General features: G+C 52.0%; 3 pseudogenes across 7 annotated transcripts in view; all 3 read left to right on the top strand.

Moving 5' to 3' along the window:
• LOC146869837 (beta-1,3-galactosyltransferase 9 pseudogene) overlaps window positions 1-7,991 on the top strand; it is an 81,609-nt pseudogene extending 73,618 nt beyond the window's left edge. For all 4 annotated transcript variants that reach the window (XR_014967590.1, XR_014967563.1, XR_014967583.1 and 1 more), the window contains exon 2: window positions 5,835-7,991. The product of XR_014967590.1 is annotated as a beta-1,3-galactosyltransferase 9 pseudogene, transcript variant X4 (transcript). The remainder of the gene's footprint in view (window positions 1-5,834) is intronic.
• LOC146869834 (beta-1,3-galactosyltransferase 9 pseudogene) overlaps window positions 1-21,808 on the top strand; it is a 198,830-nt pseudogene that overhangs the window by 73,613 nt on the left and 103,409 nt on the right. The gene's annotated exons all lie outside the window — the stretch shown is intronic.
• LOC146869835 (beta-1,3-galactosyltransferase 9 pseudogene) overlaps window positions 1-21,808 on the top strand; it is a 155,660-nt pseudogene that overhangs the window by 73,582 nt on the left and 60,270 nt on the right. The window lies entirely within an intron of this gene.

The raw sequence follows: 21,808 nt of genomic DNA, 5'->3' as shown, positions 1-21,808 counted from the left end.
TTGGGCCTAACTCACTCTGCACCCGGCTTCCCCTGTGCCGCTGAGAGTGTAACAACTGTAATTACCTGACCCTGGGAGACCCCTGAGTCTGTGCCCAGGACCTTAAGTCTGCCAGTCGAGTACTTACCCAAAAGCCGATAACTCACTTTTCTTCCGTAGAGTAACTGACTGGCTTCTTCTGAAATTTGTAAGTGTGGAGTTTCTAAACTTTAAAATATTCACCTAAAATCAACCGAGTAACGAAAATGAAAATACTCACCTGCTATTAGGAGAGATCCCAGTGCTGGATCTTGGTGCCCAGCACTGACCCTGAAAAGTACTTACAACCGTACTTGCCACTAACTCAATTTTCTCCCATAGCAAACCATTGACTGTTTTTTTGTGAAATTTCTTCTTAAGTGTCGATTTGTTTGAAAACTACCAATATTCTTTAAAAATTGCACCAACTGTGAAAACGTAATTACTTACCTGTTTTAGATAGATGCCCCAGTACTAAGCCTAGGAGCCCAGCACTGGATTACAAAAGTAACGAGAACATACTTTACCCGTAACTTGAATTTTCTCCCATAGGAAATGTTAGAATCCGGGGTCTCTGGTTGGCGCAGGTATGCACTTGCGACAAGCAGGGACCCTTTTCATCTAAGTCAGGGCGTAGGATTACCTCTTTAAAAATAACCCCTGCTCGCCCTCTAGGTAACGTGGCGCGAGCAGTCAGGCTAGATTCCAGAGGGTATTAGGTTAAGCAGTCCAAATGTCCCACACAATTACCACCAACCCACCACACAGAGACACAAGGCTGTATTTATGTAAAAATAAAGTTCTTTATATATAAGATTTCTTTACGCAGGCTTTCAAAAATACAGTTCTCTACTTAAATGAGGTTCCAGTTACTTGTATTGCTTTTAGGCAGTCCACAGTTCTTAAAATGGCACTTTTCTACTTAAAATAGGCTTCTTTGGGGTATTGTGCGCTTCGTAGCGCCTCCGGTACGCTTCGTACCGCTGTTTGGACGCGTCGTGCCATTTCTCACGCTTCTCGCGTGAGCACGCGTACGCTGGACGTGAACCGTACGGACCGTACCCTCGTAGGTACGTGTCGTACATGTCTGGTACGCCTCTTGTTGAACCTCACGCTTCCCATGTGAGCACCGTCAATGTATTTAATGCTGTACGGGCCGTACCTTCGTCGGGACGCCTCGTACAGCTGGTTCGCACGTTGCCAAAGTTCACGCTTCACGCATGTGAAGCGAAGCGGGACGATCGCCGTACACAGCGAAGGAAGCTGCGTACAGGGGCGCTGCACTGCACAGTACCTTTTCTTGGGGGGCGATGTTCGTGGCGGCTCCAGAAGTCCGTCGAGCGGTGTCCCACGTCGCGGTGCTGTCCCTTGAGGTCAGTGGATGGCGATGCTTCGTGGGCGCTTCCAGGCACACAACAAAGTTCAGAAGCCGGAGGGGCAGCTCGGGGGTGATCTTTCAGCGCGGCGCACTGTCGGCGTCGCTCAGGTGACGAACAGTGCGTCGCAGGTCCGTACAATGAACTCCATGGCCAGGGGGTCGCAGAGACTCGGCACTTGGAGCCTGGTCAGTCTCTTCCTTACGTTGCGAGCTACGGCTCGGGGGGCAGTTGCTTGCTGTGCTCGGGCCAGGCAGGCAGGCCTTTACTGTGCTCACAATAGCCCCGGTGGCAGAAGTCGCGGTGCTCAGATGAGGGGCACACAGGTTCTCTGGGGTCAGCGTTTGCAGAATCACCTCCAGCAGCTTCTCTTCTTCCAGGGGAAAGGTAGCGCCCACTGTTCCTGGGGCGCAGTTCAGGGGGCAAGTTCAGAAGCAAGCCCTTGGAGATTGTTTGTAAAGCACAAGTTGATCAAAAGTCTTTCTCAGTCTTTTCTTCCTCTTCTTCCAGCAGCAAGGCACCCACCGCAGGCCAGTCTCTCAGGCTTAGAGACAGTACTCCTCCATACAGCTTTTCCAGGTCCTTCTCTTCAGGCAGAGTTTCTTCTTGGCGCAAACAGGATCTGATTTCTTAGGAGCAGGGCTCCTTCTTTTATAGCAAGTTTATTTTGTTCTTTGTCGCCAGGGGGCCTGGGCCTGGCTCAGTCCGGTTTTGGAGCACTTTGTTGTGGTGACTCTGCTCTTTCCTTTCAGCAGCAGGGCAGAGACATCAGCCGCTCCACAGGGGGCGGAGCCGGCATTGTGGTGGCAGAGCACAGGTCTATTCAGAGTCAAGGTGTACTCCTCCCACCCATCCTGGTGTAATCTCTCTACCCACCACCTGGCAGCCAGCCTGTCTCCTGGAATTCCCCAGCCCTGCTCCCCACTGAAACTAGGCAGCACACACACACACACACACACACACACACACACACACAGCAGAGGCGGACTGAAATGGCCAGGTCAGTAAATACTAACTTTCTAAAAGTAGTATTTACAAACACAGGATATTAAAATAAACTTTACTAAAATAAGTGTTTTATTATTCTGAGTTCAGGCATACTAAACTTGACTTTCTACCATGCTCTAGGAGTCCACTGGGATTACAGCATGTAGTAATTCCAGCAGCCCATTCTGGCCTATGGAGAGCAGGTAGCCTTCAATAGTGAAAAACGAAAATGGCTGTAATTCACTATTAAGACATGCCACACACATCAGGGCATGTCCTATCTTATGCCTACAATGCACCCTGCCCTTGGGCCTACCAGAGGGGTGACTAATATGTAGTTAAGGGAAGGTTTAGGGACTGGCAAGTGGGGCACTTGCGCAGTCAGCGCGACAGTACCAGACTGCTCGCAGGTTCTGCAGTGGCAGACCTTAGACACATTTTACTAGGCCGCTTCTGTGGGTGGCACAACCAGTGCTGCAAGCCCACCAGCAGCATTTGTATTTACAAGCCCTGGCACTCCTGGTGCACTTTACTAGGGGCTGATCGTAAACCAAATAAGCCAAACATGGACACCAATCAATGTATACACTTTTCAAAAGGGAGCACTTGCACTGTGGCACTGATTAGCAGTGGCACAGTGCCCTGAGCAGCTAACGCCAACAAAACACATGAGGCACATCAGCAAAAAGTGGAAGGGAAATTCACGCCAAGGTGCCAGGTCTAACAGGAAACCATTCACTGTTTTCTGTGAAATTTCTTGTGTCGATTTTGCAAACTTATAAATATTCCTTAAAAATCGCCTGTATAACTTAAACGCAGTTTCTCAACTGCTTACAGGTGGTACACTAGTGCTGGATCCAGGATCCAACACTGACCTAGAAAAAGTAACCATAACCCCACTTACCTGCTAAGTGAATTTCCTTCCACAGGATAACATTGGTCATTTAGTTTCCAAGTGTCAACTTTTAAAATGGCAAAATATTGCTTAAAAATCACAACCGTAACTAAAACTAATTTACTCACTTGTTTCCAAGAACTGTCCCAGGACTGAATCTAGGATCTAGGAACCGAAAACTATAATAATGCTGGTTATTATCATTTTATTTTTCATTATTTTGACACTGCATAACACAGTGGGGTGAACCTCCTCCGCCTTAGCGGAGGAGCTGCCACAGGTGGGGAGAGTGCCTCCCTGGGGTCTCACAGTGCTGGGCCATGGGTGAGAGTTCGAGCGGAGACAGTTCCTCCGCTCAGGTGAGAGGCCCGATGGTGGGCTGTTGGTCTGAGCCTCACAGACCTGGTCAAGCATTGCAAACCCAGCTAAAGGGGTCTTCTAAGGTTGGCTTTGATTACTTCTGAACTTCAAAAAATCATATTTTTTTTCCAGCTACTTTCCTGTCTGCAAAATGGTGGTGATGGCCCCAGACCCACTAAATACCTCCAACAGTTTGTTGCACAGTGACGTTTCAGATTGTGCACGTCCGCGTCCGTTCAAAAAAGATTTGCTTTGTTTTTGTAAAGGAGTAACAAATCATTCGTTTTATGCTATGTTACCCACATACGTTCACTAAAAGCAACAAAAATTTTGTAACGTGTAACTTATTTAACCAAGCGCGTGACATGGATTGAGTTGATGGGACACACCGAACAGCAAGATATCAAGTTTTCCACTTTCTTCATATACGTAGCTAACATAGGGGTAGATTTTCAAAGTTTTGCGCTAGATTATTCTGGAATCTTCAGTGTACCTGCTAGCTCACTTGGTGGACCTTCTGTGGGTGTTGTTGCCAATGTGAGCGATGCTGTCAGCGCATTTGGTGATCCAACTGTTGGAAGTGTCTGATGTTCTGGTCTAGGTTGTTAGAGATGGGGTGGGTGGTGTTGAGGGTGTTGATCCATGTGTCCTTAGAGACTTTGCTCCAGCTGCGGTGGGCTGACTGGGGGCACGGGTCCGTGAGCTGATGATGTTGAAGTGGACGATGGAGTGGTTGGTCCAGGTGAATTCCATGGTGTGGCTGTACTTGATGCGGTCCCTGGAGTGAAGATGGGTTCTGGAATGTGGCCTGCAGTATGCATGGAGTCGTGGACGAGTTTGGTGAATCTGATGTTGTTCATGCTGTCGGAGGTTGGTAGTGTTGATGTCATTGTGATTGTCAAGATGGAAGCGGAGGTTGCGAAGGAAAATGTAGTTGGTGAAGTCTATGGCGACGGAGGTGATGAAGTTGCAGAAGGCTGGACGTGCTCCTGATAGTTGTTTTGTTATCTGTTTGGAGTCAGAAGTGGAGGTGTTCCATGGCTGGGGTGATGTTATTTGTGTTGGTGCATTGGATGGATTCCTGGTGTATGATGGCCATTCCTCCGCCAGGCTTTGCGATGGGCGATCTTGTATCCTTCGGGTATTGCAGTGGTGATGTTGGGCACAGAAGTGGGATTGAGCAACGTCTGTGAGGTAGAGGACATTGGGTGTGAGGGTGTAGATAAGGTGCCAAATCTTGGTGGTGTTTCCATAGTGAGTATGTGTTGAGAAGGGCACATGTGAGTTGGTGTTTTTGTTCAGGTAGGGTTGGTGGTGTGTTCAGCATGGGCATGGTCGGTGGGCTGGTGCGTGCGCTGTGGCAAGTGGCAGTGGGTGCAGGTGAAAAGGTCCTACCCTAGAGCGAGGGTCGGCGCAGTGGCAGTGTTTGTTGCAGCATCGGGGTCGAGAGTGTAGAACTCAACGATAGTGTATCTGCGGGAGTGCCAGAGGACATGACGCTGAGTATGGACCGGTGCAGACCGGCTTACTTGCTTGTGGCACGCCTGCAAAACGCCCGCTGTGCTCTGCATTCTGTAGATCCTAGGTTGGGCGAGGCATAGTTGTCAGGAAGATCGGTGAGCAGGAAACATGGGCAGGGAAACCCAGGCAGCAGTGGTGTCACTGGATCAGGCTGGAACAAGTAGGAACTGGAGGCCACAGGCAAGTGGCAGGCTTGGTGCCCAGGTGCTTATATGACACTGTAGAAGCTTCTGTACATCTTAGATTCCATGTTGTATGTTACACACACAGACAGGAGCCTGCACGGCATCCATTGTCTTGTAAATGGGAGAGGGTCTCTGCTCAGCCCGTGCCAAGAGTATTGAAAGTAGGACTTGGCAGGAAAAGAAGGCTTCAGGTGTGTGTGGACCACAGAGGCCTTCTCTGATGCGCCAAGATCTTTTGCTGCATTTGGTGAAACTGCTTGTTTGCAAGAACTCATGGGTGTCAAAGATAGAGAGGTAATCTCTGGGGGTGAAAGGAGCTCCAGTGTTAACACCCTCTCCACCAGGAGTGGAGGCTTTCTCGGAGTTTTGCACCCATGTTGGAGTAGTTCTTCTGCACTCATCATGAATGCTGAATTATGACCTGCACACCCTGCTGTCTCTGAACATGCACGTGTGATTGTTTGCTGATGCAGCTTTCTTGCTATCTTTCAGGTTTGATCGGTCTTCTGCTGGCCAACTGCTGGCCAACTACTGATGCTGCCCAGAAGAGTTGCACCAGTGACCAGAAGACCATGATGGATAGAAGTCTTCTGGATCCCTGCCAGGCCGACCACATGGCGCACTTGAACATACAAGGCAGAGGTCCACCAGTGACCACCCAGTGGGACGTTTCTGCGAGTTTCACCTGTGACCAGAGACTTCAATGAGTAGAGACTTTAGTTTGTCACTTGTTCCTGCAGTGATGACCCAATGAACGTGGCAGCCCGATAGCAAGTGCTGCAGGACAGGGAACCTCCAAACAGTCAACAGCCTCAGAAGGCTGCGGCAATGCGGTTCTGGCGATGGATGTGTTGCACAAAATCCCGCTCCTTGTGTTTGCTCAGACTCTTGCTCTTCCTGGGTTCTACCTTCCTGATATTGACCCTGGTTGCTGTGGGACTGCTGGAAGAGGCACTTTCTTGGACGGTCCTCCCACTGCTGGTGAAGAGCCGCACTTCTGAGCTGCGAGCTAAGGCTGCAAACTTTAACACCACCTTCCTGCGCCTGAGAATGCCTGCCTACTACCATATCGCTAATGCCAAAGCGTGCCAACCAGACACCCCCTTCATGGTGAGCTTCGTGATTAGTGCACCTTCCAATGTTGTAAACCGACGGGCTATCAGGAAGACCTGGTCGAGAATCCGGGTGGTTGGGGGACATCATATTTTGACTCTCTTTGCCTTAGGAATGTCGACCTCGCTGACAGCTCAGGCAGAAATAGAGGAGGAATCTGCCCAGCACGGTGACATAGTCCAAGGGCTTTTCACTGACACCTACCGCAACCTGACTCACAAGACTGTGATGATCATGCAGTGGACAGCCACATTCTGCCCCCATGTCCGCTACGTCCTGAAGGTGGACGACGATGTTTATGTGAACTTAGAAGGGCTGGTTGGCTACCTCCAGTCTTTGGGAGAGAAGCCAGCAGACCTGTATATCGGCCGCATCCACTGGAGGGTTAATCCTATGCGCGACTCCTTTAGCAAATATTACGTGTCGGAAGTCACATACCCAGAACAATACTTTCCGCCATACTGCAGTGGTACGGCATACCTGTTCTCTGGGGATGTGGCACTGAAATTCTACGTCGCCTCCTTGGAGATTCCATTCATCCCGATGGAGGACGTCTATGTTGGGATCTGCACCCAGAAGCTGGGGATTGCACCTATGCACTTGTCGAAGATCGCAGGAGCCCTACACTACATCGAGGATGCTTGCTGCTACCAAATTATCTTCACCTCCCATCATGTTAAGCCCAGCGAGATGGAGAAGGTGTGGCAGCTCATTCAAGAAGGCCACAAGTGCTCTTGGATTCAGAAGCACTTAGGACTTCTGCACTGTAAGCTCCTCAATCAATTCACTTCGCACTGACTGGAGAGCTGCAGAGAAGGTCGGTACGCTGTGAATGACATCAAAACACTCAAGCCCCGGGTGCAGACAGGGTCGAGCCAGTCTGTCCTGGAAAAGTCTTGAGCCTGGATGAACTGAAAACCTCAGCACGTGAAACTGGAACCTATTCCAACATGTCCCTCCAAGGAGAGCAGATGATGCTGGGAAGGCAGTGAAAGTAGTGCATATGGGAGGACCACCTCAATTAAACCTTTGCTCCAGCAGATGAAACAAACCTGCCGAGCATCAAGGGTCACACAGGCATCGGGTGTTTTTGGTGGATAAATTCTACCCCATCTTGGATACAGATTCCAACTGTGAGCAGAAGATCACGAAGAGAAATCGATGTCAGCATCTTACCATACCGTTGGTGCCCTCAACCTGTTGAATGTTGACTGCTTCAAGTATTGTTGCACTGAAGCCTAGAATTTAATGTGGTCATTTATGGAGCAATATTGTTGAGAAATCAAAGGAAGGGAAGCTGAACTGTGGCTAGTTAGCGGCAGCACAGAACGGCTACTGAGGGAACAGTCAATTAGAACTAGTCAGAGATAGTTGTGGAAATCACTGTGACATGTTAGCTGTGGCCAAGTGGGGCTCAGGAAATGCTCTTTGTTGTAAAAAGGCTACTGCACGGGGGACTATGGCCAACCTGTTACACATTTAGTGCCTTTTACTCCTGAAGGACCTCAACAGACCAAATAAAATATATTCTTAAAAGATGTTTATTCTGTGTCTCTTTGTGCTGTCTGCACCTTCTGCCTTGCATCTTCTGGGAATAGATGTTCCACAAGTCCTTGGAGTCCTGCTGTCTGCACCTTTTGTGAGTCCCGTTCTCCACTGTCTGGGAATCACTGTTCCACACCTTCTGGAGATCAGCTGTTCAAAGGTGCACTGGTGCAGGCTGACTGACCTGAACTGCAGGTTAGTCTAGATGTTTGCACTTTTGAAAGTTTCCTTCTGCACTTTATGGAAGTTCCATTGTTCTGCACCTTCTTTTAGTCCAGTTACCTGCATCCTCTGTTGGCCCCGCCGTGGGCCCCCTCTCCTGGCCCCGCCGTCGGCCCCCTCTCCTGGTCCCGCCGTCGGCACCATCTGCTATTCTCTTTCCGTTCCTTTTGGGATTCTCTTGCACCTTCTAGATACCCCACTGTCCGGCATCTTTTGGGAATCCTGTTGTTCTCCACCTCCTGGAAACCATGTTTTAGGCTCTCTAGTTGGCCTGCTGTGGGAAATAGAAGAGATTACAGGGACAGCGGCAAAGTACAGGGACAGTAAAACTACACATTACAGATTACAAATACGGTAATGCACAATCAAACAGCAGACAAAAGTCACGCAGCCAATAAGAATTCAGGGGGAAAAGCGGCAAAATATCGAACTCAGGTGAGAGGCTCAGAACTCGGGCGAACCGGCTGACGAGCGGCGCTGCTGGGGAGAGTGCTACCTTTGACCATGTGAAATGTCTGCACATGACGTAGGCTTCTCATGCCTGCGCACGAGGCACTGCGCATCGCTCATGCCCTGGAATCCTTCTGTAAAGGGGTGTGGCTATGGGTGGTGCAACAGGTGCAGTTGCACCAGTGCCTCTGGAGCCTACTGCACTTCACTTGTTACTAGTTTGCTATTCAATCAGCAGACCGAGTTCGCTCTTTTTTTCTTGCACCATAGCTAATTGCAACATTTTTTCCAGTGTGTGTATATATATGTGTATATATATGTGTATATATATTTTTTTTAACGCCCTGTGTTTATCTTCTATTTCCTGCTGCTGCAGCCCCGCCCCCCCGTTCAGCCCCGCTCCCGCCTCCTCTGCTTCTGACCCCCTCCCCTACTAAATGGTGACGGGTGCGCTGCTCGTCTTCGCCCGTCCGCGACCCCACCAGCACCAGGAACCATGGTTCTCCTGGTCCCCACCGCTACGACTCAGCCACCCTCCACGCTCTCAACCCCGGAGACCACACCAACTGCGCAAGCTCCTCGCCCATCACGACCCATGGGCAGTTCTCGAGCGGACACTGCCAAAGATCCTTGACCATCAACAAGGCACCAGCAACCGCCGAAGGGCCACCCACGGAGCGACCCACAGAAACCCTGACTTGCATCCTTCTCAATGTACGCTCCCTACACCGACGCGCAGTAGAGATCTGGGACCTGATCGACACCCTCTCACCAGACGTCGCTTTCTTCACGGAAACCTGGACCAATGCCCCCTCCGGCCCTGACATCGCCACTGCAATCCCTGAGGGCTACAAGATACAGAGAAAGGACCTCTTACACCGCCCGCGAGGAGGCCTCGCCATCGCACACAGGACCCGCCTCCGACTCTCCACATCCACCTCGAACGACCCCCCCCCACTCCAACACGGAACACCTCCATTTCCAGATCCAGACCTGCCCCAGGACCATGCTACGCGGCACCCTCATCTACAGACCTCCTGGACCACACGCCCAGCCCGCAACCACCATGGCCGAGCTCGCCGCACCCCACGCCATCACCTCCATGGACTACATTCTGCTCGGGGACCTGAACTTCCACCTCAAGAACAGCCAGGACCCCGACTCCACCACACTCCTCGAACCTCGCCAACCTAGGACTGATACGGCTCGTCAGCACTCCCACCAACAGAGCGGGTCACACCCTCGACCCCATCTTCGCGGGAGGATCAAACATCCGCTTCAGCCACACCATCCAGTCCCCCTGGACGGACCACCACTGCATCCATTTCACATTCAACACCACTGCCCCACCCAAGACCGCCCCGCGGCAGAACTGGGGTAAGGTCACAGAAGAGCACCTAAACTCCGCCCTCCTCAAAGATCCCCCCCAACGCTACGACCGACACAAACTCTGCAGCCAGGGAATTCCACTGCTGGGTCTCCTGCTGCACTGACAAGCTGGCACCTCTCCGCCGCACCACCAGACAAAGCCCCCTGAAGGCCGCCTGGTTCATCTTCGAACTCCATGAAGCTCCTGCAAACGCTTTGAGAAAACCTGGCAGAACCAGAAGACCACGGAAGCATGGAACAACCACAAGAGCGCCCTGAAGGACTACCACCAGCGTATAAGGGACACCAAAAGGACTTTCATCAAAGACAAAGTCAAGACCAACGCATCCAACGTCAAGGAACTGTTCAACGTCATTCAGCAGTTCGTAAAACCCACCTGCGAAGCCACGGACATCACACCCTCCCAGGAACTCTGCAATAAACTCAGCTCCTACTTGAAGATCAAGGCCCTCTACGACAACTTCAGCGAGCCAGCAGAAGACAGCACCACACCTCCCACCACCGCCGAGAAGCCTACCATCACCGCCTGGGCCCCCGCGTCCATCGAGCTCATCACCTCAACCATGAAGGAGACGCACTCAGGGGCGCCAACTGACCCCTGCCCCCCCCTCACATCTTCCACAGGGCCACCGCTGTCATCGCACCCGAACTAGGACGGACAATCAACTCCTCCCTCAGATCTAGCATCTGACTGGAAACGTGCGCAAGAAACCTACAGCCGACCCAACTGACCTGAAGAAGTACCGGCCCATCTCCCTCCTCCCCTTCACAGCCGAAGTCACCGAAAGACTCGTGAACACCCAGCTGACCACCTTCATCGAAGAGAACTCCATCCTAGAAGAAGCTTCCCAGTCTGGCTTCCGCAGCAAGCACAGCACCGAGACTGCCCTCCTCGCCACCACTGACGACATCTGCATGCTGCTAGACCAGGGACACACCGCAGCCCTCATCCTCCTAGACCTCTCTGCAACTTTCGACACCATCTCACGTCGCACGCTAGCTGCTAGACTCCACATCTCAGGAATACAGGGATCCGGCCTTGACTGGATCCAATCCTTCCTCTCCGGCAGAACCCAGAGGATCAGACTACCCCTCCCCCCTCCCCCCCCCCTTCCTCTCCGACCCCACTGACATCATCTGCGGAGTACCCCAAGGATCGTCACTCAGCCCAATGCTCTTTAACATCTACATGGCCGCCATTGTCCAACAGCACGGGCTCAGCATCGTATCCTACGCAAACGACATCCAGAAGACACCAGACTCTGCTTCCAGGAAGGAATGAGAAACGTAGCAGCCTAGATGAAGGATAGCTGCCTTAAGATCAACTCTGAAAAGACCAAGGTCCTCATCCTTGGACCCTGCACCTCAGCATGGGACAACACCTGGTGACCCCCCGCCCTCGGGAGCCCACTCACCCCAACAGACCACGCCCGGAACCTCGGCATAATCCTCGACTCCTCCCTGTCCATGAACCGCCAGATCAATGCCATCACATCCACCAGTTGCAACTGCCTATGCATCCTTCGTAAGACTTTCAAATGGATCCCCCCCCCCGACTGCGGAAAGACCGTCACCCACGCACTAATAACCAACAGAATAGACTACGGCAACGCCCTCTACACCGGAATCGACAAAACTCTTCTACGCAAACTCCAAACCATCCAGAACGCTGCTGCCAGGCTTGTCCTAGGGACGCCGCGCCACGAGCATATGACCCAACACCTACAAAGCCTCCTCTGGCTCCCTGTCGAGAAGAGGGTCACCTTCAAACTCCTCACCCACGCCTACCAGTCCCTCAACAAAATCGGCCCCAAATACCTCAACGACCGAGTTTGTTTCCACGCACCCAAGAGGAACCTCCGCTCCGCTGACCTGCCCTGGCAGAGGTCCCCCGCATCCGCAGACACAGAATAGGCGGGAGAGCTTTCGCCTACATCGCAGCCAAGACCTGGAATGAGCTGCCGGTCAACATCCGAAGCTCCCAAACGCTTCACACATTCAGGAAGGACCTCAAGACCTGGCTCTTCGACTGACCTGGCCCATGGGCCTACCTCGCGAGCCATGGGCCACCCTTGCGATAGGATAAAGCTCCTGTGTTCTGTCCCTCTTTCTTCAATGCTCTACGCGCCCAAGCAGAGCAGTATATTACAGGAAAAGGGCTGGTGCTCCCCATGGACAGTGTGGGTTGCTGCCGAAAGCCCCACAACCTGAGGACCCGCACCACTGTGCTGAAGTCCAAGAATCATGGCTGCGAGGCTCAAGAGAGGGGGCCCCCCCCTCCCGGCTGTCTCACAGCGCTGGATCATAGCTGTGAGGCTCATGATAGGGTACCTCCTCCCTACGGTATCGCAGTGCGGGATCATGGCTGTGGGGCTCAAGAGAGGGAACCCCTTCTCCCTGCGGTCTCGCAGCGCTGGATCATGGCTGCGAGGCTCAAGAGAGAGGACCCCCTCCTGGTGGTCTCGCAGCGCTGGATCATGGCTGCGATGTTCAAGAGAGGGGACCACCTCACCCTGTGGTCATGCAGCGCTGGATCATGGCTGTGAGGCTCATGATAGGGGACCCCCTCTCCCTGCGGTCTCTCAGCGCTGGATCATGGCTGAGAGGCTCAAGAGAGGGGACCACCTCTCCCTGTGGTCTCGCAGCACTGGATCATGGCTGCGAGGCTCGAGAGGGGACCCCCTCTCCCTGCGGTCTCCCAGCGCTGGATCATGGCTGCGAGGCTCAAAAGAGGGGACCCCCTCTCCCTGCGGTCTCGCAGCGCAGGATCATGGCTGTGGCGACACCCTCCCGGCGGTTTCACAGTGCTGGATCATGGCTGTGAGGCTCGAGACAGGACCCTCTCCCTACAGTATCGCAGTGCTGGATCATGGCTGTGAGGCTCAGAAGAGAAGACCCCCTCCTGGCGGTCTCGCAGCGCTGGATCATGACTGTGGGGATCCCCTCCCGGCGGTCTCGCAGCACTGGTTCATGGCTGTGAGGCTCAGGAGAGGGGACCCCCTCCTGGCGGTCTCGCAGCGCTGGATCATGGCTGTGAGGCTCAAGAGAGGGGACCCCCTCCCGGTGGTCTTGCAACGCTGGACGATGAGGGGGGGGTAGGGGGGATGCTCACCCTAGGCCTCAGAGCGCTAAACAATTTCTCCATGACCCAGAGAAGGGGAGCCCCTTTCCTGTACCTCCCAGCAATGGTGTAGCTCTGTGAACTCACAGATATGATGTAGCGCTGCATGACCCAGGGGAGGAGGCCTCGCAGCGCTGCATAGAGTAGACACCTTTCCAAGAACAAAAAAATGATAGCTGAAGTGTTTACATATTGCTGTTCTTGAAGGACTGCGTTCTGCTAAGTGGAAATGAATGCCTGCAAAATACTCCATATTCCTTTGTCCCGAGGCACTTGTCCCTGTGTTTGCTTCAATAATCACTTAAAAGGTGTTTGAGAGCTGCCTCGGATGATTTCAAGTGAATGATGTTAAACAGAGAGGCTAGCTGGGAAGCGCGGGGCAGCCCCGCCCTGATACCGGGGACAGCCGGTGTGGACAGGCCCAGCCTTTAGTAACCAGGCAGGTGGAAGGAACCCCTCGCAGCCAAGGGCACCATTTGCCAAAGATCAAACAATTTGTCCAAACTGGCCCTGGCCCAGCTCTCCCAGTGCTGCTGCATCACTCTAGCAGCCGTCTTCTCGTTGCTTTCTACATGCTTTTTCGGTGCCTTCTCCTTGCTTTTCCTCATTTTTAGGTCTCGCTAGCGTAGGCTGCGAACATGCGCAGTCTCGCTGGCGAGATTTTTAGGTCTCGGTAGGGTAGGCTGCGCACATGTGCAGTCTCGCTGGCGAGATTTAACGTTTTGGGGATTTTTCGGTAAAGGGCTTTAAGCCCCGCCCCTCTTCATTTGCTGGTGCCACCGTTTATGCTAAACAGCGGCCTGCCATTGGGAAAGAGCTGTTGGCGACGTTTTCGCTCTGCTTTTTCTGCCGTCCCACTTGGACGGCCTCGCCTGCTTTCCTTATGAAGTAAAAGGTTTCTTATCTTTATGGGGCTAAACACATGGCCAAGATGAGAAACCTTTTAGCAGGCGAGGCCGTCCAAGTGGGACGGCAGAAAAAGGCAAACAAAAACATCATGGCGAGCGCTTGTTAACATGGGTATTTGGTCAGCCCTAGGATGAGCTATGGAAATCCCTGTACCTTCACTCAGACAGTTTACTTCTGTTTAGCCTGGATTTCCGGACACCGTTCATCCTTCACTTCACGCCAGTAGTCGGCAGTTGGGACAGAGAAGTACCGGGCAACTATCATCAGCACATGTCACCAGCTCTCGAATCTCCGATAAATCCTCTCAAGTGCCTAGAGGCGCGTCGCCTCCCATGCGTGCGCTTCGCTCCAAGAAAAGGCTGGTTCAGCACTCATAGGGCCCGCTTCTGTTCTCGGCACTCATTTCGTATTCAATCTACTTTTTTAGAAAATAGAATGATGCTGATGCAAAGTTTGCGCCGGTCCCTCTGAGAGACGCCAGAGAACGGGGGCATCTCAGGGGACAGGCGAATGTGCTGAGAACAGATTCGGTGCATTTCAGCGAGTGTGTATGGAAATCTGACACTGGGGGGGTAGTCGAAGGAAGAGAAACAAAGCTAGTCTAAGAAAGAGGCATAAAAAGAAGAACTGTCTTCGAAGGGTGAGAGAGTGGAATGTGTAGGAACGGGATGTAAGAAAGAGGCGGTGAACGAAGGGAGTGACTTTTGAGAAAGAACGGGGTAGGTTAGCAGAAAGGTGATCTCCCAGAGAGTGGTAGGAGAGAGAGCCTGCACCTAGAGAAACTGGAGAGGGCGGTGTAAGGGCAGTGGCAACGGGGTCAGGGGAGAAAGAAGGGGGTTGTTACAGAAATAGGAGGGGGTGAAGTGCAGAGACCCCTAATGGTGATGGGAGAGCAGGGAAGAAAGAGGGTGGGGGTTTGAGTGAGGGAACACAAAGCGCCATAAAGTGAATGGTTACATTGTGGGTGAAGAAGGAGATGGGGAAGAGAGAATGAAGGAAAAAAGGAGCAGTGAATGAGGATAGTGGGGAGGGTGGGGAATGAGAAGAGGATTTCTGGAAGCGGGTGAGGAGGCGGGGTGGTATCGGAGGGGGAGGCAGAAAGTGAAGGAAGTGAGAATGGGACAGAGACGCAAGGGTCAGTCCGCTGTGGGTGTAAAAGTGAAGCTTCTTTATTATGAGAGTAAAAAGTCTTCCGGTGGAGGGCTGGGCGCAGGGAAGGAGGAAGTGGGGGCTTCTGGGAGGGGAGAAGGGGGATGTAGGCAGGTGGGACAGTCAGAATGCTGAAGTGAGTAGAGAACAGTCTCGGAGCTGGACGGCAGCAAAAGGGGAGGGGCGGCAGAAATAAAGAGCAGGCTGTATTACAGGCAGAAGGGGGGACTCGGGCTGCAGTCCGGGAGGGGCAGAAGAATCCGCGAGAATGCCTTAGGGAGCAGGAAATAGGGACAGAGTCGGGCTCCTGACGATCCACAGACCTCCCATGTCACTTACACATCCCGTAGAGTCAGGAAAGAGCCTGGGCTCCTCCCCCGCAGGAGCCTCCTCAGCAGCCGCTTCGTGGAGCCCTCGTTCCCTCTGGTTGGTCGTTCTCTGTGCCCGCCCAGGGTCCGGCAGCAGAAGGGAAGGGGGCGGCATTTCCCCACCCCCACTACTATTGTGGGACTCTAGGTGGAGTCCCCTTACCAGACGCGAGAGGTGCGTCACTTCCGGTGCTCCGAGGAGGTGGGGAGGTATTTATGCCTCCCCCGGCCATCTTGGCATCCTCTTTGCGCCGGACACGCCGTCTTGAGGGTGTGTGCCGCTGTGACCCGTGCCGAGATCACCTGGAGTGTGCGGTGAATCAACCCCCCCTCTACATCCCCACTAAGGGGGCAGCCCCCCAGGCCGGTTTGCCTAGCCTGGCCATCACCTAGGCTTCTGTCCGCCTGAGGGCGAGGGGGGCGTTTGGGCTGCTCCAGGCACGCTCTGGCCGGCAGCCACAGCTGAGGCCACTTGGTCATGGCATGTGGCCTTGGGCAGGACCCCGCTTCGGGCCGGCCCGGGGTGCACCAGGGCATTGGAGGGCCAGGAGTCTGGCCAGACTCCCGCCTCGGAGCGGCGTGCCATGCTTGAACGTGTATCGTGGGGCAGGGGGTTGGTGCGCAGCGGGCGCCGTGAACCCCCTCCTCCAGTACAGTGGCCAGCTGGGCCCTTGCGCACTGGACTTTGGCACCAGATTTACGTTTAAGATTACGGGGTCGAGTGGTAGAGGCCGGCGGGTCACGGGTAATAAGGTGAGTGTAGGGGGTGCAAGGCCCTGTCCGGCACCCCACGATGTCCACACTGCAACTTTACCCCTGGGGGGGGCCATGCGTCAGGCGGGTGGCTTAGGTCTGGAGCCTTCATGCCACTGTATTTGCAGTAGCTCATGCCCTGGCCTTCTTTTCTCGTCTGCAGTATCCATCAGCGCTGGGCGTGGGCTGTGAATGGGGTATTAGGAGAGGCACGCAGGCGTTGTTGGTAATGCTTCCCTGGTCGCACTGAGTACCTATATCCCTCCCCTTTTTTAGCCGTCCCTGGCCTCATGGCTGGTCGGGTCACTCGCATCCCAGCCTCAGATGCAGCTGCTGCACAGGGCTGCGAGGGGGCAGCGCTGTGACTCGGGGTTGAGGGTTGGGGACAACCTCTGATCAGCGGGCTCCCCAAATATGGTTCAAGCGGCAAGGGATGCTCCTTCGATGGCAGGGACCCGGGTCCGAGTTCCTGCGCCAGTCGGCACCTACTACCTAAGGGCTCTTCAATGTACCTCCACCCCCAGACAAGTGTGACTCCTGTGTGGGAAGTTCGGTGCTGCTTAAAACCTTCAGTTTGACACGAGCGTTACATAACGGTAATTGTCATTATACCAGTGTTGCCTAGAAACGAAGCAATGTAAAGTTATTTTCCGTTCACTGATACATGTTTACTATAAGAAAGACAATGTCACCGCAGCTGTTGCTTCCAGCATATGTTCACCACGTTGTCTGTTGTAACAAGAAATGTTACTGTTCTAATACATGTCATCAGGTGGTGGGTAGAAAAGACCTTCAGATGTCAGTTTTCATGACCGGTTCTAGGGGATCAAAATCACAGCATAAGACTTCCAACTTTTTCAGGTGACCCCCCAGCCACGATTACAGTAAAAACAAAACAAAAGGCACAAAGCTGAGATTTATGTCTCATTTGGCGCGCTCTTTCATGTGGAAGGTCACCCACTTATTAACATTGTTTTTGCAGGTACTCCCAACCCTGTTTTAAATTCACTCACTTAACACATCTTTTGACATCTTCACTTACAAGGCCCCTCACCCCCACGGCACCAAACAGCTACTGGAAAAGAGATCTCCGCCAAAGTGCCCCTCATCGGGAGCCCGTCAGGTATTGCAGTGCCGACCCGACGAGGAGCAGCACGATGATGAAGCATGACACCCCTCTGGGTGTGTGAGGGCTCTCAATTCCAATAAAATGGATTCCCGCCCTTTGATTCACTCATAGTCAAGCACTTCAACTGACTCCGCCTTTTAACGATTACGAACAGCATATTACTTGTTTTTTACCTTTGGACTTCCAAGAAAGGAGGAGAATCCGCCTCCTGGGACATGCTCGACATGCAGAGCCAAAACCCAAAGGAAATGATGGACGGAGTGTTGAACATTGCAAGCACTCACCCCCAGTCAACTGATATGGATTTAATCCATCACCGTTCTTTAGCCCACTCTGCCACCCCAGTTCAGACATGGCCATATGCAAACCAGTCTGACCCTGTGCCTCATGGGAACAGTCCAGCCCGAACTGCCAAGCCATGTCTTCCCTGGACAGGAAACAAGCTTCCTAGGACCGGTTTCTGGCATTTCAGCCGTCTGCAGCCAGGCTTGCTTGAATCCAGTGGCAAAGTGAGCAAGGGACTCACGTCTGAGCATACCCTGCTAACTTATGGCGAACAAAGCAAAAACCAAAGGAAATGATGGACGGAGTGTTGAACATTGCAAGCACTCACCCCCAGTCAACTGATCTGGGTTTAATCCATCACCGTTCTTTAGCCTACTCTGCAGAGCCTGCGTACCAATGCGACCACGAGAGCCAATTCAAGAAGTTGGAAAGATCTCAACATTTTTTATTATATTTCAATGGAATATAATTCACCCTGCTTGTTCCAGGATGTTGTTACTTTCATTTTTATTTTCAGGCAACATATTACTCTTATCTCCCCTCCCTCATTACCTATTCCCCCATTGACTTGTTCTCCAGCGCCATGAGGACATACCAATGGCAATAGCGCTATGCAAATATGATCACTCCACTGCTAGTAAAAAAGCTAAAGAAAAATCATGGTCATTTTTAACGCCAACAGCAGTAACGTTAACAAATGCGAGACCTATTGCATTGCAAATGTTTGCTAACATTTTCAGTTCTACATTTAGCTTCTTTATTCATATACACTTTATTAATCTGTTAATATTATTTAATTTGCTAAGTAGTTGCAGACCCCTTGAGGAGGTTTTGCGGACCACAGGGTCCCCGGACCACAGGTCGGGATCCACTGCTGTAGGTCATTCAGTAATTCAGTATTGGAAGGAGACACTTCTCTTGGGTTAAGTGGCCGTTCAGGCGTCCACCCCTCAGGGTCTCTGGAGAGCTGGGGCGAGGGTGGCCAGCTAGAAAGAAAGAACTTTGCATCCGAAAACAATCTTTTCACCCAATAATGCAGGTGTGATCAGTGCCCGATGGGTGAACAGGTGTGGGGGGCTTTAGTGATGCATTTACTTGTATGGAGCTGCGAAGGCTGCAGGTCGAAAGGGGGCCAAATATAGATTAAAAACAATGTGTGTGTGCGCTCGCTCATTGGTTCTGGGAAGGGGAGGGGTGATAGGGCATACTGGGGCGTTTGACCTGAGGCACAAAACACTGGCCGGCCGTGCTGAGAAGTACACACCCCATTTAGGCTATGAGTTACGCCAGGTACACCCCAAGATGATCAAGGAGAGTCACCCCCCTCTGGCCAGACCACACGACCCTCCATCAGGCTGGCCACAGATGGCATCATACACCCTCTCAGGCAGGCTACAGCAGCATGCTGCAGCCACCTGGGGGGGGGGCCCTCAGGGACCACCAGGCAAGTCGGCTACAAATGAGAATGGTTTGCACACAGGCACCCGGGAGCAAAGGCCGGCTACACAACCAGCACTGCCACCCCCTGAAGGCAAGTAGAGCGGGCCGGGGTAGGCACTCTTGTGCTGGACGCCAAAGAAGCAGGTTGTGGGGTGAACTTGGGGTTCAGCAGTGGGGGGGTTGTACCCAAAGTGTACACGACGGCCGCTCACAGCAGGCTGTGTGACAACTGAAAAATGGTGGCCTGTGATTAGTCCTACAGTGCTACAAGCTGTTTCACCCACAGCCTGTGTGGCAAAGTGGCCACCTGGCCCCCCGAAGTGACCCATGCATAGTGCGTGTGGTGCAGTGTGCAGAGATACACGCCAATACCTGGAGGAGAGTGAGGGACAGACAAATGCGATTAGATATTTCATTTATATAGCTCAGAAGAGCCCCATGGGCATTAGGGCGCTCTACAAAGGGACACAGGAAAGTTACACACAATAATAAACAGGATCTTTTCATTCACGTGACATGTGGGCAGAGCCAACCACAGCCAGCAAGGAGAGGCCCAGTAGATTACTAGTAAAACAAGGGCAGTGGAGGGATAATGAGGCCTGTGTGGAAGGAAAGCAAGACATGGGTAAGAACCAGGAAGAGAATCCAAGGAAGAAATCACAAAGTGTAGCGAAGAGCCTGGACCACTCTGCGGGCGGTGACCACGATGGGACGAGGAGTTGGACTGTCCAACAGGGCCATCTGTGGAAAAGTGACCACTTGGGTTTGAACACTGGAAGAGCATAAACTCTCATAAGTCTCAATCAACCTGTTTTGGAAGATTTTATTATCTTTTAATAAGTTGCAGCACAGCCAGGGAGTGGTACGTAGAGTTGGTCGAAGTGAATTCCAAATTCTCATGGAGATGCCATAGAAGGATTACTTCATGCATTGCTTTCTTTGAAAGCCCTGGTAGACCACCATTTTCAATTTCCCAGCCAGATCATGTGGTGTATCGAGTCAGAGAAGACGTGGGGTGTCTTAAAACGCACCGTTGCTTCCAAGGGAAGCCACTGTAGTGCTATATAAACTGGGGTAATGTGGTCAAATATCTTGTATGCAGAATCCAAGCAAGCCTCCGCATGTAGCACCCAAAAAAAACACAAAAAAAGAGGGGTCTTTCGGAAGGCCGTGATAGGCGGATTTCCATGTTCCAGTCTGGTATGACTAAAGGCCTGAACTAAGGACTTTAATTCATGTTCAGGGTGACATACCTTCCTGTTACTCCAAGCAACCCTAGTTGGTAATGTGTGCTCTTGGCCATGGTTAGAACGCGTCTCAGCAATTCCTAACAACCTGCTCACAATCCAGGGGAGTACTGGAATCTATCCATGATTGACCAAGAAGGATTGAGTTTTTCAGGAAAATCACCAGAAACTCTGTTTTTAGGAGCTAAGGTTTAGGTGGCGATTTGATCGCCATCTTTGGGCATTCTGCAGGGTGCTGGGGAGAAGAGAGATGTCACTTGGTGTCAAAATATTAAAACAGATCTGGGTGTCCTCAGCATGTTGATGATAAGGTATTTGAGAATTCTTAAAGATATTCCAGAGTGGTCCCAAACGAAGGTCAAGATAGCCGATAGAGCGGAGCCTTAAGGGACCCCTTGCTGCAGACGGACATCGTTGAAGAGTTACCCCTTTCAACTGCTCGGGGTCCATTTGATAAATGCAAGGTGAACCATTTTATCTCTACACCACTAAGACTGGGTAGTGTGTGCTGAGTTAGGAAGCGCCACTACTCAGTGAGTGTGATGTAGTGAACTGTCAAAGTTTCACTATTCAGGTCGACATGTTTCACGCTCTGTCGGATCAGTAAATCACACACAAATACAGAGACACTGAATCATACATGTGTAAATCCGTGTATAGAAAATATCACCTATGTATCGGAGGTAAAGATTGTAATTTGAGGCCTGGTAAAGGTTAAGTTAGGTACGAAAAGGAGTATGTTTTATGAACATGTGGGGGTGAAGGGAGGTATATATGTGGCATGTAGTGCTGAGTAATTGACAAAGAAGGAACAAAAGTAGTGGCACCTTTTATTGCAGGCAGTGGGGAGAAGGAGTTGTGAGAGTAGGTGAAGCAATGAAGGGTGTAGTAGTTACATGTTGATGGATGCCACGGATATGTTGGGTGGTGGAAGCAGGAGTGTGAGTGGAAGCTCGAGAGGAGAGGGCCCTTGTGAAAGGTGGCCTGGAAAGAGTTGTGGAGGGAGGAACTCTTGGTAGAGGATGAGTTGTGTCTCGTCAGTGCAGGATATAAGTCTGTGGGTTTTGACGATGCTGGCCACAGGTGTCATATAAATGTTGAAGAGGGTAGGAATGAGCGACGATCCTTGGGGTACTCCACAGATGATTTCCTAGGGTTTGGAGGTGAGGAAGGCAGACATTTTGTGCTCTTCTGGTGAGGAAAGAGGTGATCTATCTGAGAGCTGCTCCTTGGATGCCGATGTTGTGCAGCCTTGTGGTGAGTGTGGGGTGGAAGACCTTATAGAAAGCTGCAGAGTAGTCTGGGAAGGTTCGAGCCACAGTCTCTTCTCTGTCGAGTAAGGCGTG

This window comes from Triturus cristatus, chromosome 1_1, assembly GCF_964204655.1.
Source record: "Triturus cristatus chromosome 1_1, aTriCri1.1, whole genome shotgun sequence".
In the NCBI taxonomy this organism is placed as follows: Eukaryota; Metazoa; Chordata; class Amphibia; order Caudata; family Salamandridae; genus Triturus; species Triturus cristatus.
Note: the sequence above shows the minus strand (reverse complement) of the source record. Positions and strands in the feature narration are given on the sequence as shown.